Source organism: Lepeophtheirus salmonis, chromosome 6, assembly GCF_016086655.4.
Source record: "Lepeophtheirus salmonis chromosome 6, UVic_Lsal_1.4, whole genome shotgun sequence".
Classification (NCBI taxonomy): Eukaryota; Metazoa; Arthropoda; class Copepoda; order Siphonostomatoida; family Caligidae; genus Lepeophtheirus; species Lepeophtheirus salmonis.
The window spans coordinates 47,920,964-47,944,672 of NC_052136.2; the positions used below are offsets into that span (position 1 = coordinate 47,920,964).

At 31.0% G+C, this 23,709-nt stretch overlaps 1 long non-coding RNA gene across 3 annotated transcripts in view; it reads left to right on the forward strand.

The window, feature by feature from the left end:
* LOC121121011 (uncharacterized) overlaps positions 1-23,709 on the forward strand; it is a 47,576-nt gene that overhangs the window by 18,574 nt on the left and 5,293 nt on the right. Inside the window, exon 4 of one of the 3 annotated variants that reach the window (XR_005865308.2) lies at positions 13,301-13,587. The exons of the other annotated variants lie outside the window; for them this stretch is intronic. This is a non-coding gene — a long non-coding RNA (uncharacterized lncRNA). Of the gene's footprint in view, positions 1-13,300; positions 13,588-23,709 lie in introns of those variants that run through there. 3 annotated transcript variants of the gene reach the window in all.

Here is a 23,709-nt window from a genome sequence, read left to right on the forward strand (position 1 = left end):
ACTCGGATTTACTAGAGCAAACAATTTCACAAATTCATACGATCTCATCAATAATATTTTTTGGGGGAAAAATGGATTTTGCTTAAACTCGAATAATCAAAACACAAAACATTTGAGTGCTGATAAATTTAATTTTAAGTATGACTTTACTGTCTTAACAAAACTTGATTTGATGAGAAACTCAAAAATTTGAACTCGATAAAAATCAAAAAAAATTGCTCAAATCCAACAAAGTTGATGTTGCCTTTTTGTTACTTTACTGAAAAAATTTTATTTGAAAAATAATTTAGTTTTATCCTTATTCATTCATCACTGTGATTTATTGACCAACACATTGTTACATTTAGAAATATGAAAGTAAAAATTTGATGTTTCAGTCATTTCAGAAGCTTCAACCAATTTAGATTAACCAAATAATTATTTAAACTCTTTTATTAGTAGAAAAATAGAAGAGTTAATTTCAAATGTACGACTATTGTGAAGGTTGAAATGTTTAACCAGTGGATCTACGATAATTTTGAACTTCGTTTCTGCAAAGTCGGGGTTGATATAGACTACTGAATACTAGAGAAAGGAAGAAAGCACCTAAATAGTGTGTATACAAACTTAAGCGTATATATATAAAAAGGAAAGGAAAAATAAGTAAAGAAGCTAAGTAATTGATTTAAGATTAACCATAAAATATATGAGTTGTATAACATACTTTTAAATTAATATGGTTTAATGTACTATTATTAGCTCGCTGGCTTGCTATGATATATCATTTCATATGTAAGTAAAAAGTAAATAAAGAGGCAAATTTCTATAAAATAAATATTTATATTAAAACTTTGAGACAACAAAGAATTCAAACTCTGCATGTACTGAAGTTATATTGCAACACATTAATATTTAATTATCAAATCACGTGTCTCAAAGAAAGTTAGGCTATTGCCATTGTTATAAACCAATAGATATATTATTATTAGAAGTATTATATCATGCCCCTCCTTTAAGAAATTTCGGACGCCGGGCTGAGGAAAAGGCAAGGAGTAAAATTTAATATCTTTCATCCTTCTTTCGAGTGACGCTTCTGAAATAGGTTCCAATCGGTCATTTCGTGAAGGAATTAAATATGTTGAATCATGAAGAAAGTCCAATCTCGATGTTGCTCCTTATAAATTGGTAAAATATACTGATTCTAATTCTACCTTGATCTTCCATGGTGGAGTTATCTCCCAATATGTCAACATATATTATTGAATGATGATAACCAAGCATCTTCTTAACGCCCTCTACCAAAAATACATAAATAAACAAAAACAGGAATGGACAGTAATAAACTCTAGGCCTGAGTTCGTAGAAGATGAAATCGCAAGAGCTCAAGCTCGGTATTGATACGTCTATGTTAAAGGAATGGATAAAAAAATTTGCTGAGATCTCTGACTCCTACCCTGAATCTAAACCAGAAGACCTGGAAGCAGAAAGATGTTTCAAGAGCTACAAAAACTTATGGAGGACCTCAAATTTATATTAGAGGTTGTTGGTGGATCCGTCATCCCCCAAATAATTCCAGTCAACGAGAATCTTGCTAATATCTGTTTTGCTGGAGTACGACAACAATGTAAATATTTTTCAGATTTGGTCATTCTCGACTTAACTGCACGGGGAAAAGACTCCAAATAGTGGAATACAAAACATTTATTGAAGAAAAACTTTAAAATATTTCTGTATATAATACTGAAGTTAATCAGGAGCCCGCATCGCCGGTGATAACCGCTAATGGTAGGTAAGAACCACTCCCAAACAAAAACCAACTAAAAATGATACAGAGACACATTCTGGACAACAAAGCCCTGAAGCTCATATTACCGATGTGTTTGATACTGAGCAGCCTGAAGGGTCCAATAACACAACGGAAGACCTAAATACAGTTTGCTCGACTGAATCGAGTGAGACAAACGAATTAACTCATATTCAAGAACAAACCCCTGATTAAAAAAGTACCAAAAAGATCATCAAGACCAGTTGAAGATTCAATGAAAAAGAGATCCAATGAAGACAGTGTCTCTGAAAATGCATCACAATGGGGTCCACAACATGCCTTATAAATAAAATATATATTATTTAGTAGTAGGAGTAAAAGAGATGGGCTTGTTCTTTTATGCATTCATCTTTATATTAAAATGTAGCTTTAAAAAAAACAAAAACAGAATTGTGTACTTCTTTCCTGTCGGAATTTACACTAAAATAAAATTAAATATGGGCATTAATTGGATAATTTCTCTGATTAACCGAGGGGGCAAAGATAGAAGATCCAGGCATGCACTTATTAATCATTTAATTTTATTGGATCCTGACATAATTTGTCTTCAAGACATTATATCGGATAATTCTTCCTCCTCGTGTAATAGTAACTGTCTATTTGTTTACCCAACCGGTTTTGGTGTTGTTTTTTTTTTGGAATGGTTCGATAGAGGAGTCTTAACTCTAATTACGAGGAGACTTGAAGATGTTTCTGGCATCAAATAATACTCCAACAAAAGTGATCGTCACAAAATTCGAATAGACGCCCATGGAACTTTTTTTTGTCTTTTAAATGCTAATGGCCCCATTGATAAATCCTCTTCTTTCTTTCAGGCTATTATTAATAATGTTAGGAAATATATATTGCCTTTTATTTTGATTGGTCATCTTGACGTTGATCTTTTTAAAATTGCTCCCTGACACCTGAATATAACCATTTTGATAAATTTAGTTTGCGCGTTTAATATTGTAGATATCATCTGTTTAGTGCGTTTGATATCTTTTCTTAGAGAAAGGGCAGTTGGATGTCAAGAATTGATATGGCTTTGATCTCTCCTCAATTACTTTGCTTGTTGAAAACAGCTTCATACAAATCAGAACCTTATTCCGATCATAAGTTACTTATTATGGAACTTCATGGAAAACGGAACAATAACGGTTTTAAAATGCCAAAATGGATCCTGGAAGAAGACAAATTTAAGATAAAACTAAACACGCGCTTGGCAAGAATTTTCGATGATTCATTTTCAACAAATCAAGCAGAACACATGCTAAGAAGAATTATAAAAGTTACAATAAGGCAATTTCTAGAGAAAAAGAGAAAGAGAAGGATACAGGATGAGGTTAAAATGATGCTTGAGGAGGACTCAATTTTCTCTCGAACATTTATGGGAGACTTCGTAAATTATTTTCGGGTTGCTGAAGTTGCTGAGGCTGAAATGGAGGAAAAACATAGTTTGGAGAGTAATACCCATTTTAGACTAAAGCAGCTGTTAGTAAAAGATAATTTCTCAGGGTGGAGAATAATGAAAATAAAATACATGGGTAAAGTTCTGACGAATATGAGTGATATTTTCAATTATTTTCATGCTAGATTCCAAAAAATATTAGGCACAAAATGGAGATATTTTCTTAAAAGAAAATCAATCTCAAGTACTCCAAAACCTATGATATCTACGAAACAAATATCGTTCATTACATTAAATTTCATATGAAGGATAGTAAAGCATCAGGTCCTGATGGTATTTTGGCTAAATTTAATTTCCTTTTTCCTGATGAAATTACACATTATCTACATAAAATTGGTTACTCTATAGAGAGATTCGGTAAAATGCCTAAACTGTAGACGAAAGGAAGGATTGCTCTCCTTACAAAAAAGGAAAATGGAACAGATTTTCATCACTGGAGGTCAATTACAGTTTTCAACGAATCCTATATAATTTTCTCCAGAGTACTAACTCGTCAAATGGAACCAATTTTGGATAAAATATTGAGACACAAGAAAATATCGGATTTTTCTCCCAATATTCAGGCTGCTATTGACTCATTAAGAGATAAATTTGGAAGATTTTAGCTATTGAGTCTTATCAGGCTTTTAATTCCATTTCTCATCGGCAAATTCTCAGAGCGGTCGGGGTTTTGCTTCCAATCAGTTTTTTAATTCAGTTCGGGCACTACTATACAGGGTGTCCACGATAAATTGGAACTACTTTAAAATTCATCCAAATCCATAATGTGGATATTAGGGGTTAAATCATACTAATATAAAAGGTTGCGTGAGCAAAACACTATAACTTCCACCACAATTGCTTTGACAACAAACAAAAGTCATCATGGAACAAGCAAGGAGAGACGCCATCCTCGAATTAGCTCGCACGGGACACAAGCCCTCTGCTATCTACAAGCTTCTTAACTATCCCAAGACCACGGTGTACCGGGTCTTCAATGCCTGGGAGGTTGAGGGGAAGGTCTGCCTCAAGGCCCACAACATGAGAAGTGACCGAGTCCACACTCGCCGCTTCCTTGAAAGCCTCTGGAAGTCCATCAAGGCTTCGCCGGGGACTTCCTTGTCCAGGTTGGCCAAGAACTTTGGAGTGAGCAAGCCGCTGGTCTCCAAGGCTGTGAATGAGGACCTCGGGTACAGGTCATGCCGAATGGCCAAACAACACATCCTCACGGCGTCCATGAAGGCCACCAGGCTCACCAACGGTAAGTGCCTCCTCAATGACCTGAAGAGCCATGGAGGAAGAATCATCTCCTTCTCCGACGAGAAGAACTGGACTGTCAACAGAAGCTACAACGTCCACAATGACAGGTGGCTTGCGAAGGAGAGAGAAGAGGTCCCTGCGGTGTTCATCACAAAGTTCCCGGCCTCCGTGATGATCCTGGGTGCCATCTGCAGCACCGGTAGGTGATGCCTTCTTTTTTCTTCAATCCCAAGGAAAGTGTTAACGTGATAAGGTACTGCATAGTCATGGAGGAGTTCGTCATCCCCTGGATGAAGGATACGGCCGCTGGGAGGGAGTTCATATTCCAACAAGACTCAGCGCCCGCACACATCGTCATGAGGACCACTAACCTCTTCAATTCCCACGACATTACTTTCTGGGATTCCAACACCTGGTCCTCCCACTCACCCCACCTCAATCTGTGTGATTACTACTGGTAGCGGAAGTTAGAGAGGGAGGTGTGCAAGGTCAGCCACAAGAGCATCGCGGCCCTGAAGGGCTCCATTACGAGGGAGTGGAATGCTGTCGATTCCGTGGAAGTCATCAAGGCATGCAAATCCTTTAGGGGCAGGATGGAGAAGATGGCGGCTGGTGAGGGAGGACATGTTGAATAAATTTATTGTTTAATATCATTTCTAACTTTTTCCTATTAACAAATACACTCCAAATTCCATTTTTATCAAGCAGGTTGAATTTTAAGATAGTTCCAATTTATCGTGGACACCCTGTATAATGGCACGTCAACAATTTCTAAAGATGGAGTGGAGAGTAAACCAGTTAAATTGAAAAAAAGCTGTAGGCAGGGATGTTTTTCTGCTCTATTTCTTTTTATTGCTACGATTAAGGAGCTTGTAGTAGGTAAAGGAAAAAAAGTATGGCGGGTTTGGAGTATGTGTTAAGGGAGATAAGCATCTCATGGACTTATATGCATATGATGTTACTATGACAATTGGAAGCAAATTCAGAGGCTCAATTAATAATGAGGATGGAAGTACTATTAAATTTCTTTGGAAAATTTAGGAAGAGGTCCGGTCTGGAGTTGAATTTGAGTAAAACTGCTATTATGCCTATTGGTTCAGGGAGTCCTCCTCAAGAGCTTAAAGTTGGGAGCTGCAATATAAAAAAGATTGATATTAGGCATCACATGGGAGAGTAATGGTATCCACGCAGATAACCGGAATTAAATTAAGTCAACTGTAGGTCAAGAAATAAACCTCCGGAGGAGGTACAATATACAAAAAAGAATAGAACTTTACAATACTCGTGTTATTCCTGCAGTAATTTATAAAGCTACAGCAAGTCCTTTAGTTCAGAAAAGGTGATTATGGAGGATGAGGTATGGTTTAGTAGACTTTTCTTTCAATAAAAAAGACCATAAAAAGACCAAAATCTCATCTGGGTGAGACTTAGCCCATTGATCAATTATCCTTCCGTGAATATAATATAAAAATTTTGGAGACACGTCGGGGAATCCCTCACTGGAATGGAGAAGGACTTCTGAAACTAGAATATATAAAAGGCTGATGATAGGAATCAATCTTACCAATGATGAAACTACGGAACTATCTCAAGTGTGGGGTGCGGCTCAACGGGCCATCTGGACTAATGATCCTGTCTTTAATGAAGACTCAACAGTAGATATTATTCGGAAAAATATGAGTAAGAAGTTTTTCTTTAGGAAATTAAAAAATCCATCTATTTTGGAAGAACATGCTATCAGCAACGGGATTTTAGCTAAGCATGATATTCACTCCTCAGACCTATTCAATGACTGAATATTCATGTTCCCTCTTGAGAGGAGTTCAGGTCTCTATATTATGACATGCCCTTGGCATTTGAAAATAATATTGCCTAATTTTGAAGGTAAGACGGATATAAATATTACGTGATCTACATAGGAGACGATTGAGTCTCCCTGAAACCTGGAAGAGAAGAATCAAGTCATCGCTGAGAGGAATTAATGATGGAAAAAAATTCACAGTCCAATTACAAATCTCCACTAATCGCATTTTTTTCTCGAGGCCATGTAAGGACTGTGGTAAGATATTCAATAATACAGTCCATGCGTTTATAGATTGCCCGTCTTTAACCATTCTGAAGCAATTTATAAAATTAAATATAAAAGGTTTGATGGGTGGAGAGGAAAATTTTCAGAAAGCGATTGTACTGTTTGAACTTTCGTGGATAAAAAAAGGAGCTTCATCCGAAACCAAAGTAATTGACTTTGCTCTGCTAAACTCAAAAGCTCTTATTGCGAGCAGGGCGACGTCATATGAACCGATTGTTGGGGAAAAAGTGAGTGGTATAATTTTTGGCTGCATCTGCGAGATATGTGTCCTTATCGCTGAAAATTCCAAACATACGAACAGGTACATGGACCACAGTATTAGAAATCCTCAAGTTCATTCTATCTATGGGATCCAAAAAAGGAAGAGTTTTTAACAAAATAATCAAGAATTTTTGGAAAACCTTGTCATAGTATTGTAATTTTATGTATTATATTTAATTTGGAGATTTTATTTCATTTGATGAATTTGTTCTGCATGTATAATTATATTAGATGTGGGTCAACTCCGAGGAAATAACTTTAAACTATAATGTTTTTTATGTATCTTTGCGTTATTACATTGGACTTTATTATTATTATATTTATATGGTCCTTTTTGTTTATATATATATAATTAAAATGAAGTAACCGAATAAAAAAAAAGTCTATATCTTGCAAACTGGTTGGTTGATTTTAAAATTAATTTTTTAAGAAGTATAAGTTTAACTACTTACATGCTATTTTACAATATTTATTTCACATAATTCAACCATGGGTATATTACATTTGTTGAAAAATAATGAAAATACTCTAATGTGCATGCTTCCTAATCTTACCCGTTTCCTTTCTAAAATTTTCCAAATATTCGGTAAATGGTTCGTGATAATATTTGTTTTTAAATATTAGAAACATCAATTTATCAATTACTCTATGTATCAATGTCGCTTATGTTTAGTGAATATTACATTGAACGAATACTTGCTTTCCTTAAATACTCATTGTTGGATTTTTGAACATGTACCAGTGATATGTAATTTTGTAGCATTGTATTAGTTTCATAGTAATTTCTTTTCAAATTTAATATTTACAAGCAATTTAAAAAAAATAAATGTGAATAAAAAAAGCTTTTTGAGATATCTTGATATTTTTATGTATTTACAAAATTAAAATAAGTCATCTAATAGTAACAAACTGTGTATCAAACCACACTTATTCATCAGCTTAGCTATATTATATTTTGGACATTCTTATTTATAATGATATCATAAATACTTTTCCACAATAGTGTAGATCCATAAGTTTTCATCTTTTTTATATATCTGTTAATATTAATCATTATCATATCTTCTATTTAGTACATGAATAACATATATAAATACAACTTAATTTAGTCAATTAAATGTATAATAATGGGGAGGGGGTGAGGTTATCTTGTCCTTCATATAATGGGTTTTATATTTAGAAAACTTTTAATTATTGACTTTTTCTTTTGTAGTAAGAAATAAAAAGTGAAGGAACACTAATATTACTTCAAAGCTTAAAATTAGGCATTGAGTTGAGGAGCAACGATGACTTTAGAATGGCAAAGAAATAATAATGTTGACCACAACTTTTTTTTTAGAACTGGCACAAGATCCTCTCTGGATCTACAGTTTTTTTTAGTTTTTCCTTCGTGTTTTTTTTTTTCCTACCATCATGTACTCTTTGATGATTGATGTTAACGAATACTGATTAAAATCCTGTGTAAAATGAAAATTAAAAAAAGGAGACCGAAAATCATCTTAGTAATCCTGACAATTGGAAAAATGTTTTCGACGCGATAAAAAAATAATACTTATGACGGTTCATTTGATCAGCTACAATCAGCTGTGACAACGGGGGAGAGAAGGGACATTTACTAAAATTACTCCGATGTGATTCCTCTATTCTACACTGATTCTAACAAGGACTTATAATTATAACTCTGCAACAAATCTTCAGGGATACACTTCGTCTTTAATGAGCAGACACGAATCTTCAAACAGGTTTTCGATTAAATTTATTTCGGAAAAGATGGTCACTACTCAGGAATTAAATAATAATAACAACTGTTAAGGAAAAAAAATTATGGAAATTGATTTAAAATGCAAAATAAAATAAATTTAAATATAATTGTAAGTGAAGTAAGTTTGCCAAGCGTTGCCCGCGATATTAAGAAATTAATATTAATTAAAATACAATTTAAACTCTACTGCCGCTTTGTTTCTAGGCACCAAAAACATTTCTAATATTCTATAGTACAACCCTAGCTCAAAAGTTGTGCATCCCCCTGCTGGGCCCAAGGCAAGTTGAATGCTAATCTTCAAGGCAGTTTATGCTGCACCGCCACCGTACCAATAAAACACCTCTAATATGCTAGAATGTACCCCCGTCCACGGTTTGTTTATATGAGCTGCTGGCCCTTGAAACAAATTCAATTCTTCCAGTGCTACTTCCCCAAGAATCAAATAACCCTCATAATATCCCAAAAAACAACCCGGCTTTCAGATTGTACAGGTGAAGAACTAGGCCAAAATACAATTTTAACTCTACTGCCACCGTGTTTCAAGTTACCAACGAACCTTTCTAATATTATATTTACAAAAACTTTAGCCCACAGGTGGTGCAAGTGAACTGCTGGGCACGAGGTATATTAAATTTATCTGCTACCCCTTTCCTGAGCATCAAGGAAATATACACAAAAAACACACCTCAGGTTGTACAACTGAAGTATTGAGCGTCAAGGACGATAACCTGCAATGCTGCCGCATTTCTAAGCACCAAGAACCTTTTTTGATATTATAGAATACACCCTTGTCCTTGAGTTTTGTATATGAGCTGCTAGTTCCTGAGGCGGTTCTACTGCCACTTCTAAATATAAAATACACCGCAGCTCTCATGTTTTACAAGGAAAGTACTAGAAAATGTTATTTAAAGGCCACGATGACCTCGAAAGCCAAAAAAATGGTTACTAGAACCGTTTCAGGAGACTTAAACAGCTACATAAAAAAATCAGGGAAATCCTTTCATTGGTTTGGCTGTGATTAAACGTAACAAACATTCACATAGACATATTCATTTACACTACACCAGGAGTTGGCAACCTATGAGACATGGAGTGCCAACTTCAACATTTCTATTCAATGAGTGTGCCACTATCAACAATAATTGTAAAAGACATACACAAACTACAAGAATAAGTTCTAATTTGCGCGTGCTAGTGAATATGCCTCCACGTGCAAGCAGTGGGACGTGTGCCATAGGTTGCCGATCCCTGCCTTACACTAACAGAATTTTAAATATAGAAGGTAATTTTTTTCATAGAATTAATACATTTTCTCCTTCCAAAAACAAAACAGGCAAACAATATTAACAAGGTTCTTAATTCAGGAGTACCATATGCCTTGCTCCAGCCATCTCCACGCACTCCTACAAAAACGTATCCCTAGTTATAGTTACTAATAAACTACAGTAGGTTTGCCTGGCATTACAGGACATTCAGAAATTAAAATCAATGAAGAACTCAACTGCTTAATATTAAACAAATAATAAACACCTTAAAACCTTAAAATTATTCACATTTATGTAGTTTGAGTATTAGTATACTAATATATAAGCATAATATAGGCACTTTTCTTTCACGCAATCTGGAAGAAGTTAATATTTCTGGGTCAAATCCTAAGCTTGCAGTCTTGCAGTTGCTTCCATGAGCATCTATAAATCATCCTGATATTCAAAATACACCTCAGCCCTCAGGTTGTACATTTGAAGTACTGTGCATCAATCCAGTTTAAATTTCACTACTGCTGCAGTTCTAAGCAACAAGAACCCCTTCCAATATGCTAGAATTAAACCCCATCCTCTGGTTGTGGGCTGCTGGTACCTAAGGTAGGTTAAATCTTGCACCACCACTTCCCTGAGCATCAAAGAAACGGTCTATTATCCAAAATACACCTTAACCCTCAGGTTGTTCAGGGAAAGTGTTAAAAATGCTATTTAAAGGCCGCCATGGCTCCGAATACCCCAAAAAATGTTCGCAGAACCATTTCTGGAGCCATTAGAACTACTTGAAAAATTTCAGCAAAATCCATCCATTGGTTCGGCTGTGAATGAACGACATTCATACACACACAGACATTCACATTTAATTTATAGATAAACAATTATTTAATGAAATTTTTAGAAAGATTATAATAGTCAAATATATGTAAATGCTTATTGTTATGAAATGAACAGTATTAATATTATTAATTTTTTTAGAGATGAACAACTGAGTTGTCTTGACCAGGGCTGTCAGTGCTTGTGTTTCCTGCCAAAATATTGAGTTTTAAAGTATAATCTTGGGTTTTAGTTTAAAAAACGTATATAATCTTGTTTTTTTTTTATATGTAAAAAGCTGATAATGAACAATTTCTATGTGAAAAAATAAAAGTTGAGATGGAAGCAGTAGATTATTTGTTATACTTTTTGTATAATTTTTTCCAAATATACCAGAGACATACATTAGTTAGCAATTATTTGTTTACTTTCGATAGTCCGATCGTAAGCATATAGTAATTAGTTTTTTAACAGTGCTTCTAACATCAACAAAATAGATAATAATAAATAAACTTTTAAAAGCTCATTATACATTAGCTAGCTATATTTAAGGGAAGATTACTGAAGGTTTTGTAAGATAGCAAGGATAATCTCGTTCTATTAGAACATGGATTATCAAGAACATTTTATTCATAGTTTGTACTCATGTCCAGGGGAACAGATGGCAACTACCGTTGAATGTTGTTCAGTCATCCATCTTAGAAAAGAGTATTGAATGGGCCATTATGAAAAATGTATCTGTGATCTGATACAATCGTATTTTTATTACGTTTACTCGTAATAACGAAATAACTTTTGATTCAATTTATTTTAAAACTATGATTTTTCTATAGAGTCACAAGACTACCTCTAAAATCTAATTCTTTTTTTGCATTTTTTTTTGGAATGACAACCGTCTTAAAACAACGTTATAAGTTCAAAATAAGATGTAATCTTATATTAGGAGAGACAAGTGGCTCTAACTTCTTAATTTTTATAAATTCAATGATAAGTAATAAATTTACAGGTATACTTATTTTTTTTTGCATCATCTATTTAGTTTTGCAACTTTTTGCCAAATGATTTCTTAGATATTTTAGTTAATTATATCTATTTCATAATTTTAAGTTAAAAGTTATAATTTTCTTCCTTTATTTATTATTATTTCATTGCTTGATAATTCTAAAACTTATAATAATATATCATATTGGAAGATATATGTATTTTATATGTATATTCATTATCCAAAAAGTCATATAAAACAAAAGATTTAAAGGAAATAAATTATATGTCTATGCATAACTTTTGTTGAAACAACAAAAAAGTTTAAGATTTATTTATTTTACAAACTATTTTAAAGTCCATTTTAAATAATATTTAAAATACAATTTTTTCTAATCCATTATTTTATCAGTTATAAGATATTCTTTTAAATAAATAAATTTACTTAATTAAACTTTATTGATCAAAGTTCATTGATATAGAGAAATAAATATTTCAAAAGCATAAAGATTAAATTAACAAAGAATTAAAGGCTATAATTTTAAAATTGTTAGTTTATATATGGTTAGAATTTTTTAATTCTGAAACAATTTATTCAAAACTTTATTTTATTAATATGAAATATTATTCTGGCTTAAGTAAATTATAAGTCAACTTCTTTAGAATAAAATTATTTATAACCGTAAAAAAAATATTTAAAATTAGTTAATTAAAAGGTGCTATAAAGCTCCTTTTGATCTTTTACAATATCAGGTGTCCCCTTCACTTACTGATATTAAAGTGGGAAGGTTTAAATATAATGTTTTATATATTTAAAAAAGAAATTCGATTATTTCTGTAACTTTTCTCTATAGTGGCTTAGTTTGTACATTTTATATTTTGCTAGTAGTTCAAAATTATATATTTACAAGCATATACCTTGCCGGTATAATAAATAGCTAAACCAAAAATCGACAAGGTAACCCTGAAATCTAAAGTGTGTTTAGTAGGAGAATTGCTTAACTGTCAGGACATTTTGTTAGATAAGCTACAAGAAGCTATAAGAATAAGGATATAAACTCAAATACCACTTCGTATCTAGCAAGTACATAGGTAAGAATGACCCCGATCTCCATCTTTTAGTTTATTATGTTAATCTTAGCCAACTAATCCTCAATGTCAGCTCTTTTTTTTTTTGTACACATATACTCGTGATTAGTTTTTAATTAGATGTTATTTCCGTAAGAATTAAATAAAAATTATTATAGCATTATTTTTTTTTTTAAATGACATCATTATTCTGGTTTCTCATAAAAAAAAAGTTTTCACGAGAGTTAGAGCATATTCCTTTACAACTTTATTTATTAGAAAATATATATATATGTATGATTAGATTATTAAAAAAGGAAGAGAAAAATATAAATTTATCGTTCCTTTTTTAAATAAGGTAGGAAATACTTATGTTTTGATACTATTTCCAATGGCACTACTCTGATAATATGAAAGTGGTAGATTGAAATCTACATCAATTAGGTAATTGTTCTTTTTTTCACACTTTTTACTATATGAAGTTCACAAAGATTGCTAATTAAGTAGTTCTTCTGTATATGTAGCCAAGAGATTCTCAAATAATGAGGAACACTTTCATTTTTCTCGAGGCTAGGTAAGTCTCAATCAGTAAGGACTATGACCAATTTATAGAAATAAAAGTCAAGGATAAGGAAAACCCACCATTTCCATGCCGAATAATGTGACATTGAACAAAAAGCCGAATTATGGAATTATCACTTCTGGTGGATTACTATAAGAATTAGAGGTAAGTTAAAAGATGTTATCATATCTTCTATAAACAGATGTTTTACAAAAAAATATTTTTAACATAAAAAGGTATAGAGTATTTTGAAATTTATACCAGCTATATAAATTTTATAGAATGTATGTTTCTTTACAAGTTTTTTCTTATTACTTTCAAATGCATTTTATTACAACAAACTTTATGTTTTTTTCTTATTTTTATACATAAAAAATAAATGAATATTCATTTATGTTATTAATAGCTTTAAAATATGAATTTTATTCTTAGGCCATCAAATACTTTAAAAATATATTTATTTGTCTATTAGAAAGATAATTAATCTATTGAAAGATTTTAATTACAAATAAATGTTTTTTCATATCAAATTCATATAATCAAATATTTAGCAAATATATATATATATCTTATGTTAAATGATATCAATATTTAAAATGTAGAATAATTTTTTACCATGTTTTTAAATAAAATTAATATTTTATTTGTTATATTATTATTCCGGTACTTTAGTTATACCAAGTTACATAGACATTTAAAATGATACTATACTAAATTGGTATTTATGCCGGCATTTGTGGTGTCGTGTGTCATAATTATATTAGACCGTTATGAATAAATGAATAAAAACAAATTTGAAAATAATATTTTATAAAAATAATTATACTTTAAACCCTATCTTTACCCATCCAATACAAACTTCGTGCAGTTTTTGTTATATATGTCATCTTTTACGTAGTGAAACTCTGAATGACTTATTTATCTAAAAAAGTAATACCCCCTAGGAGAGCTACAACCACTCAGAAGCTATTATATATAGTTGAAAAACAGAAAAAAACATTTAAAACAAAAATAAAGACCTGAATTGATTAAATAAAATGTTATCAATAAACTCAGTTAGCAATATAAAACAATATTGTCACAGAGATCTATTTATTTAAGAAAAAGAGAAAGAAAATGATTAGATTATATCTTTGTTACTTTCGGATCAAACTTTACCAGGAACACATTCAAAGAGGTTCCAACGCCCCTAAGTAAAAAAGATTATATTATGATTCTTCAAAAAAAAAAACCTAAAGAAGTATTCGAAATCAATGTATTTGTATTGATGAAACATTTGAGCATTTTTCAACATTATATTTCTTCTTCTTGTCGTATGAAAATACATTTTTTTTTTATTGTAATGGCAAGAATATATGAACATCATATTACGACCAATTTTAAAACAACTTTACCTTGTCAGAAATATTCCTAACCAATTCTGGTGGAGTTGTAAACAATTTAAACAAATAACAAAATTATGTTTACAAAGGCATTAAATTGTTTCGTTTTAATAAAACCATTTTTTTAAATATCTTTTATTTTTTTAAGGGAAAATTATCCATTTTATTTATAATTATTTGTCAAATAAAAAAAATATTTATAATTTATTGAGAGTTTTTGTTACAATTATCTCATTCGTGTACAATATTCTTTTTACTTCTTAAGTTTAACTTTATTAAATTTCATGATTCCAGATCAATTATTATGCAATACTTACATTTTTTTTCAAAACTTATATATATTAGAGCTAAATCCATTTAGGATATTCGAGACAAAAAACCAGAATAACTAGCTTAAAAATAATGAAGATAAATTAAGAAATTTCTTTGAAGGAGAAACAAAAGAAGTTAGGGAAATAAGTAATCTACGGGGTTTTCAAACACCTGAAAATAACAAAGGACCAAATAAGTGGATTGATTGCAAAACATTATTTTACATAATATATTTATCAATTTCAAAGAAAATAACCTTCCATTTTTATAAATTTAAGTTTTCCGACTTATGTATATTTTATAAGTTCTTTTTATTGATATATTTTTGAATGAATGCAAGTACCTAGAAGGTAGTCCATTAAAGCTAAACACTTATTAGTTCATTAATTAATTAAGGTTGAGGGATTGAAATAAATTCATATTTGATATATGAAAGCATAAACAATTCCTTACAAAACAAAACAAACCTGAATTCTTTAGCTTACGTATAAGTCAAGAAAGTGGCACTTGAATGTGATAGAATAATTTCCATTCGCACACTTCAAGTAGTCGGGTTTCTCCAGGACCATTCTCTACACTGACAGTAATTCCATAACTTTGGAAAGGAAGAAGACCTCTGGCAACAAGGCTAAACTGGACAAGGAGGAGTTAAGAAAAACACCCCAGGCCAATCCTTTCAAGTACATGAGGGACTATGCAAGAGAACTCAAGGTTTCACAACAAACTGTCCAGAGAGCTACAAAAAATCGCGTTGTGAGGGTAAAGAGGCCACTTTTGACACCAGCAATGAAAAAAACACCTTTCCTCTATTGCAATACTGTTATGAATAAGTCTTATAAGTTCTTTTGACACTCTCATACAAAGCGGGTGGGAGGCCTTCCGCTGCCCCTTCCTCAATTCTATCATTGCCGCTAAAGGTGGCTATATTAATGATTAAGAGAGCTCAGACACACATCTGTCTATAGTATTCATTTTGTTGAAGTTCTATTTTTAATTAATTAATTATATCTTGCTGAAGTTTAAAATTCAAATTGTTCAGATTTTAATGGACCACTTTGTACATACAGCTATTTATTTCTATAAAAATATATATAACTACTATCAATACTGACTAAATGGCATAGGCATAACCTTTGGCCATGGATTAGTCTAGTTAACCAAGTTTTATCTGAGTCACATTGAGGTTTTTTTAGCTCTGAATGCCATCTATAAAGTGAATACAAATATGTATTTAGAGAAATGGGGATTAAAAATAAAATGCAGCCAATTATATATGGTAGAGATTTAAAAAAAAGGAACATTTGAGGATAATGTATATCAAAATTTATTTTCCAAATCTAATTCAGGAATTTACGAATCCTTTTTTAATACATGTAGGGGTTCATATTGAAGGCAATCACTTAAACCAATATCAAGAGTTCATCTGGACGCATCATCATTTTTTCAGATGAGAAAACTTTTACGGTCGATCCTGTTTTCAACAGGCACAATGACCGTGTTGTGAGCTTTAGAGATGTTTGGAAATCCAACAGGAAGGCTATGAAGCCGGTATGGTTCCCCACTGGCTCAGATTAACAGCGGAGGATTATGTGAAGATTCTGGCGTCCAAGGTCCTTCCGTGGATCAAATCCATAGTCGGCAACTCTCCTTGGGTTTTTCAACAAGATGGAGCATCCGCCCACGCTTCCAAGAAAGCTCAGGAGTGGCTCAAGGACAACATGAACTTTTGCCAAGGACTACTGGCCCCCTCAGAGCCCAGATCTGAACCTACTAGACTTCCCAATCTAGGCGCACGTGGAGACCAAGGCCTGTCAAAAACGCACAAGAACATAAATCCCTTAAAGGCTGCTGTCAACAAGGCCTGGGCCTCCATGGACGCCGATTACATCCAACAAGTCTGTGGCAGCTTCAGACGTCGCCTGACCAGTGTCATTGAGTCAAATGGTGACTACATTGATTAAATTTATTATTCTAAAAATGTATGAATAAATTGTTTCTCAAGTCATTCAAATGTCATTATTGTCCGCGATATGTTCTGAACAAAAATCGGTAAATAATTCTGCACGGCCCGGTATATATGTGCATATTTTTATTTTTTTGGAGAAGGGGAATGGTAATATTTTGGAAAACAAATCGTCGGATAAATTTGCTAAAACGTCGAGTTTTTACATAAATACGTCTTCCAAATTTTTTGTAATGGGTGGCTTGTTGGATCTACAAGAATTAATTATAACCTGCACTTTCCTGATGATTACCTCCACCATAATATCCCTGTAAGATTTGGATCCATGGCCACTACTTAATCAGTTTTTTGAAGTCAAGACTTATAGATTTTCTTTTATTTTTACTTTCACTCATTCCTAACAAAGGTCTTATCTTATCACACTCGTACAGAATGTGTACTGACGTTTCTATTTTCTCGCTTCAAAATGTGCAGTTTATAATTTCATCCTCATTATTCGATTTATTCGTATCAATTGATGAAGTAGTGATTATGTAATGGATCCATTTTTGCTTAGATGAAGTAGAGAGGTTATTAAACAGTGTTTTTTAACCGGCATCGAACCTCAGGAGACCTAGACTGTCCAATCGTTTGGCTACCAATTTTTTGCTGAGGTTTCTCCCCGACCTAGTATTTTCGTTCTTATTTTCTATTTTGAATTGACTCATGAGCTATGAAAAAAGGAGTTGGTGGTCCAAAACACCTAGTATCTTTGTTCTTGAGGACAAGTAAAGTTGTGGGTTATAAAGTTTGGAAGGCCAACTTTTCGTTTATTTCAATGCCTGAGTTCTACAGCGGCGGTAATATTGAGGAGTGAATAGTATTCATTTCTTGTACCCAGTCTTTGGGTGTAGTTCGCTGGTTCTTCATGGCCTAGAATCTTTCTAACTTGTGTTATGGTTTTTGACCAACCTAAAAATTTTTTTTTAGTACTAGCTAAGCTTATTTGTCTGATACTCCACACAAAATTGACCTTAAGAATCAACAACAAACGATACCTACAATTGGAAAGGTTCCATATGCCAATGAGGCATAGCTCTACGTAGCCAGTTGCTCCACCAAAAATCGACCTATCACAATAAATACTAATTTATCACCAATAATATTTCTGAAATAAATATTAAAATCCTCCAAGAAAATTTCAATACTTGACTCAATTTAAGGCATGATTTGTGATACGGATAACACATAATAATACACAGTCAGGGGCGACCGCAGGGCTATAATTGGGGGGTGGGGCTAGGTTTTTTGAAAATAGGTGAAAAAAAATAGAGAAGTTAAATTTTTGCAAAAAAAATTTCAAAGATTTACAACTATTTACAAAAAAAATAATTCTTTTGGAAAAAAATTCTAAAATACTAAGCTGTTCAATCGAAAACGAAATTTTTGGATGGAAATTTCAAAAATCAATTGCTAATCATAGAAAACAGAGGTGTAGCGTGGAAAAGAATACACTTGTTCTTAGATTTAGGGTCAGGGTAACAAAGGTGAGGCAAATAGGATTATCTTAAATTTAAATTACTTAAAGATATAACACATAAGGAATATAATAATTAAAATTGTGTGAAAATCATGAAAAGATCAACCTCTTCATGCACATGTAATCTCCGACGGGCCTAATTTCAGGACAAAGTGTTGATAGCATTATTCCTAGGTATGTTAAAGTATTCCCAAAAAATCAGATTTGAGTGCAAAAAGTAATGTTTTTGATGTAGGGTTTTCTTTCTATATTTATAAGACAACGACGGGGTGAGTAATCTGAGCTGTTTGAGAGAAATTTACAACTATATTTTCTCAGCTTCTTTAATTCAATAATATGTTTTTCCAACATACAGTATAACATGGATGGTTCATGTCAGATTCATGAAATATGGTCAAACGAAAGTTGAAACATTCAAGTATTTGAAAAAATTTGAATAAATAAAATAACTTAAAAATTAACGAAATTTATACCTAATAGTATATCAATTACTTGAGTATTATTTGAGAAAATTCCCTTTTCTCCTGCTGAGAACGTAATGAAGGTCCCTTCATTTCAATGGAAATTCAATATTACAATATTACTCAACATCTTCTTGCCAAAAAAAAAAAAAAATACCGGCTACGTATGTAGACATAAAGGAATTAACATATAAAGTACATCAAAAATCGATTGATTAATAAATTTGAACTAAAAGTTTAAATATAAATTCAATTTTTGAAAACACATGGAAAATATGACTTATCATATATTTGTATCACTTATCTATGAACTTTTTCATTAAATAAATGCCATAGCGCAGTTCTTTGGTGGTATATGAAAGGATTTTCCTTATATACAAAAGACTATTAGAAGTAAAAAATTATAACCAGAGGTATGTTAATTTTTGTCTTCTAACTCGAACATAATTGCCTTTTTAAATACACTTCAAGACTATGACGAAATAAGATAAATTTATCTTAATACAAATTGAAAAATTATCCTTCAAGGCTTGGTATTTTGGTTAAATATATTTCAATGCAATATTAATGATACTGGAGGATGATCAAGGATGCAAGTCCAAATTTCTAAATTACATTTTTCCTAGTATATGTTTTGAAAAAAAAAATTCTAAATTCTGAAGTTAACTATTAAATTTTTTCAAAAAAAAATTCAAAAATCCTTAGCTATTTACAAAAAGTTAAATTTTTAGAAAAATCAAAAATAACATCTCAAATATAATTTTTTTTTTGAGAAAAATTTCAAAAAACTATAGATTTCCTACAAAATTTAAATTTTTGGAAAAAAATTTAGAATATTAATTTTTGGAAAAAAATTTAAAATATTAATTTTTTTGAAAAATTGAATAAAATTTATAATTGTAAATTTTTTGAAAATAAATTTCAAATGGTATATTTTATGAAAAGAAATTTCAAATTGTAAATCTTTTGAAAAAAAAAATTTCAACTGGATAAAGAAATTTTAAGTATTAAATTTTCTAATAAAAAACAAAAAGTCCTTTATTGACGGGGAGGAGTACAGGCCATCCAGCTCACCCCCTGTGGACGCCTCTGCAATACATCAATGTACTCAAATACGAGTATGCATAAATAAGTTTCTTTTTTCTATAAGAATGCATCTGAGGATATAACATAGATATAATGGCCCCATCATTTGTAATTCCATTGTACAGGTACCACATATATACTTGATATGAATCAGCTATTAAATATTAGGAAATTGATTAACTGCATATCATTAAAGGCATAACTTCGTTAGGAAAATTAGTGATAAATCAAGTTACTTTACATTATATAGTTCCGTTGCTTAGCTTACAGATATAAAGATGAGTAATTGGATGAACAAATACGAGCTTACATTAATAATTTAACATTTCCTTTTATATATCCTTATTATTCTATTTTTCTTACCATACACACATTTCTCATATTAATTTTGGATAAAGTTTAATATTTAAACAGAATATAATTATGGATAAATACTTCTTCTTTCTACTCAGTTGTGTTGATTCCCAGAAATTATCCATTCAATAATTCCTCAGAATTTTGACAAACTTCTTTTATCGATCCCAGATAATTTGTTGGCCATGCCCGCGAAATTTATCGACTCTAGAACATCAGAATCCGCAAGGGATGGACTAGAGGGACTGTAGGTCATAGAGAAGGAAATATATAGAGTTAACAAGAATTTTTTTTTGGCTGCTTGGCTTATTTAAGCAGACAGAGAACAAAAATTATGATTTAAAAAAAGGTGCACAGCAGTGGTATTGTGTCTAATTGTAGATATGTTCTAACCCGAAGGAAAAAATCAAACTTGATTTGACTTGAGCATATCTTTAATTAATTAAAGCATCATCTTAATTCTATTAACAGGAAGATCTATTCAAGTTTTACAATTTATGGCTGTGTCGGCGTTATTAATTAATTTACAAATAATCGGCAGATTAAGAACGAAGAAAGATTGAAACTATTTACAGCGTTTCTTTCAGCACATATAAATCATAATCAACGTATTTGCTTTAGTTTCAACAATAATATCTGAACAGCTTGTTGTTTTAGTATTCATTGTTTTGAATTATCATCTGACATAATCATCGTGTTATATATTGTTATACCTAGGGATGCTCAAATAAGAGCACTAAACCTGGTCTTAGCTTCCTTAAATTTCCTAGAGATCCATGTCCATCAAAATTATGATAAACAACCTGAATTTGAATTGTATCCCACTCTTCGAAGGAGTTGCAGTGAGAAAAAACAACGTTTTCATTCTCATGATCCATTATGGGGACTGATGCATCTAGATTTCGAAAAGAAAAGGGGAGAAATAATGAATTCGTAAATTAACTCCATACTGAACAAAAGTACCAAACCAATCCGTGAATATGAGTTCTTTTCAATGTGTTGTATATTTATTTCATTAAATCTGCAAGTTCGAATAAGATATCAAATATATCTCTATATTATAAGACAAACGTGAACAGCTGAAGGCAATCAAACAACCTCTATATAATTCTTTCTCTATGATGTAAAAGTTCAAAACAATTTAATTGTATGTAAATAGTTATAGATGTTTGAAATTTTTCTCGAAAAAAAATAATACTTGAAATATAATTACCAAAAAAATGTTTGTGATCAACTGGGGATTTTTGATATTTTTTCCCCAAAAAATTCAATATTTGAAATTAATTTTTTTTTTTAAATTTAAATTTTTGTATTTTTATTTCTCCAAAAAATTCAAAAAACCTAGACCCCCCAAAAAAAAAAGATATTTATTTCCTATCTTGTAAAAGATTTTTATTTATTTTTAATCAATTTATTGACCTTGTTATTCCATATAAAATGGATTTATCATGTAACCAAATTGATAAGTAATGATACAATATAATTAAGCATAGTATTTTACACTTTTAGTTCATCTGATCATTGTTTATTTGATGTGATTAAACTTTTACTTATAACAATATCAAACATATGCATTTGTGTAGAACAGAAACTCATAATAATTATATTACAAGTGATTCTTTAAAATATAACTTTTATACTCTATGTTTTATAAATTTGATGCATTTGGGAAATTATTTGTATAAAAATCTGTGAGTTGTAAGCTAATTTTTGTTTTTCAGATGAAAATCAATATATAAATTCATACTTAAAAAGGTTAGTGATTTACATTCTAAATCTAAACTAGGGTTATAGGTGGGTTATCACATCTATCATATGTTCCAAAATTAAACCCTTAATGGAATAATGGACAATTAATTTCTTTGAATTTTGCATAATAATTGTTCCTTTTAATATAAAGAAGTTCTGCAATTCAAAATGTTTTTTGTTTGTGCTCCCCAAATTTAATTAATCATAAGAATTTTACTTTTACAAATATGAAACATTTTAAATCACAGATCTTCTCCCTTCTGAAATTAAGAAGTATTCCGAGAACAGGTTTAGAGATTACAAATGAACAAATTGTTGCGTAAAATATGTAGCATATCTTTTTTGTTGTTTACCTTGAATGTTGTACTTTCTGAAAAGAATTTTAAATTATTGGTGAAAAGTAACTTTTTATTGAAATGCAATATAGGTTGAACTGATTTATTGTTATGAATTTCAGTTATTGCCACCTTCAGGCAATACTTAATTTAATTTTAAGTTAAGTCCAGATTGGATCTAAAATACAAAATATTTAATACATCAAAATTAACATTGGTTAATTTATACTATAATTATGTTAAATTTTTCTAAACTAATTTGAAAATGATGATATCATTTGAAAAAAAAAATTAGATTATAAAATTTATTTAATTTATTTTTTAAATATATATTTGGCATTGTTAGTAAAATATTTCATACTTTGATAATGTTTGACAACAGGCATATTTGTATTTTATCTTATAAAGTTTTAGTTTTTATAAGACAAAGGATACATACTGAATATAGAGAACAACATTATTATATTGGGTTGTACAGTGGAGAAAATATGGTATTATAATTTTCATGGTAGGTTTATTTTAACAGTGATGGACTTGATATGATCAAAAAACTGTTGGGAGGAAGAAAAATGTTGAGTATAACCCCAAGAATACCATACTCACTTTCAATTATGCAAGTTTGGACATTGAACGGGAAAACAAATGAACGAACGCTGGAGTGAAGAACACAAAAAATTACGACGCTTATTTTATTTCTTTTTGAATATTTTTTCCTATGATTGATAAATCTTTTTTTTCGATTATGGTTACAATTATAATCATTATCTCTGATGCTGGCTAAAATGTAGTTTTATATGTTTAAAAAAAAATTATAATTATAAATTATAGATGCAAAACAAAATACCTAAAAGCTTCCTAGCAAAGTCATACTTATCCAAGGATAAGAATTTTCATTCGAATAAAAAATGAAAGTAAAATATAACCAAGAAAAAACCAAAGATCTATGTGATAAAATTCTAAATATTAAAAAAATTATCAATATTTGTAAAAATTATTATTATTCCCATACATTAATATAATTGATAATAATACTTTTCCACATAGTAAATATATATATTTAAAAAAGTAGAAGTATCAATACATTATTATTATCACGTATCTTATTCAGATATTTGTTGAATCCAGTGCTATTGTAATTTGTAAAGTGGCTGATGGGAGGGATGGACTGGGCATAAAGAAGTTCCCGGAGCTATTTACAATTCATTGGCAGACGTACCCATTTGATATGTGATATATTAAAGGACAGAGAAGTCCACATCC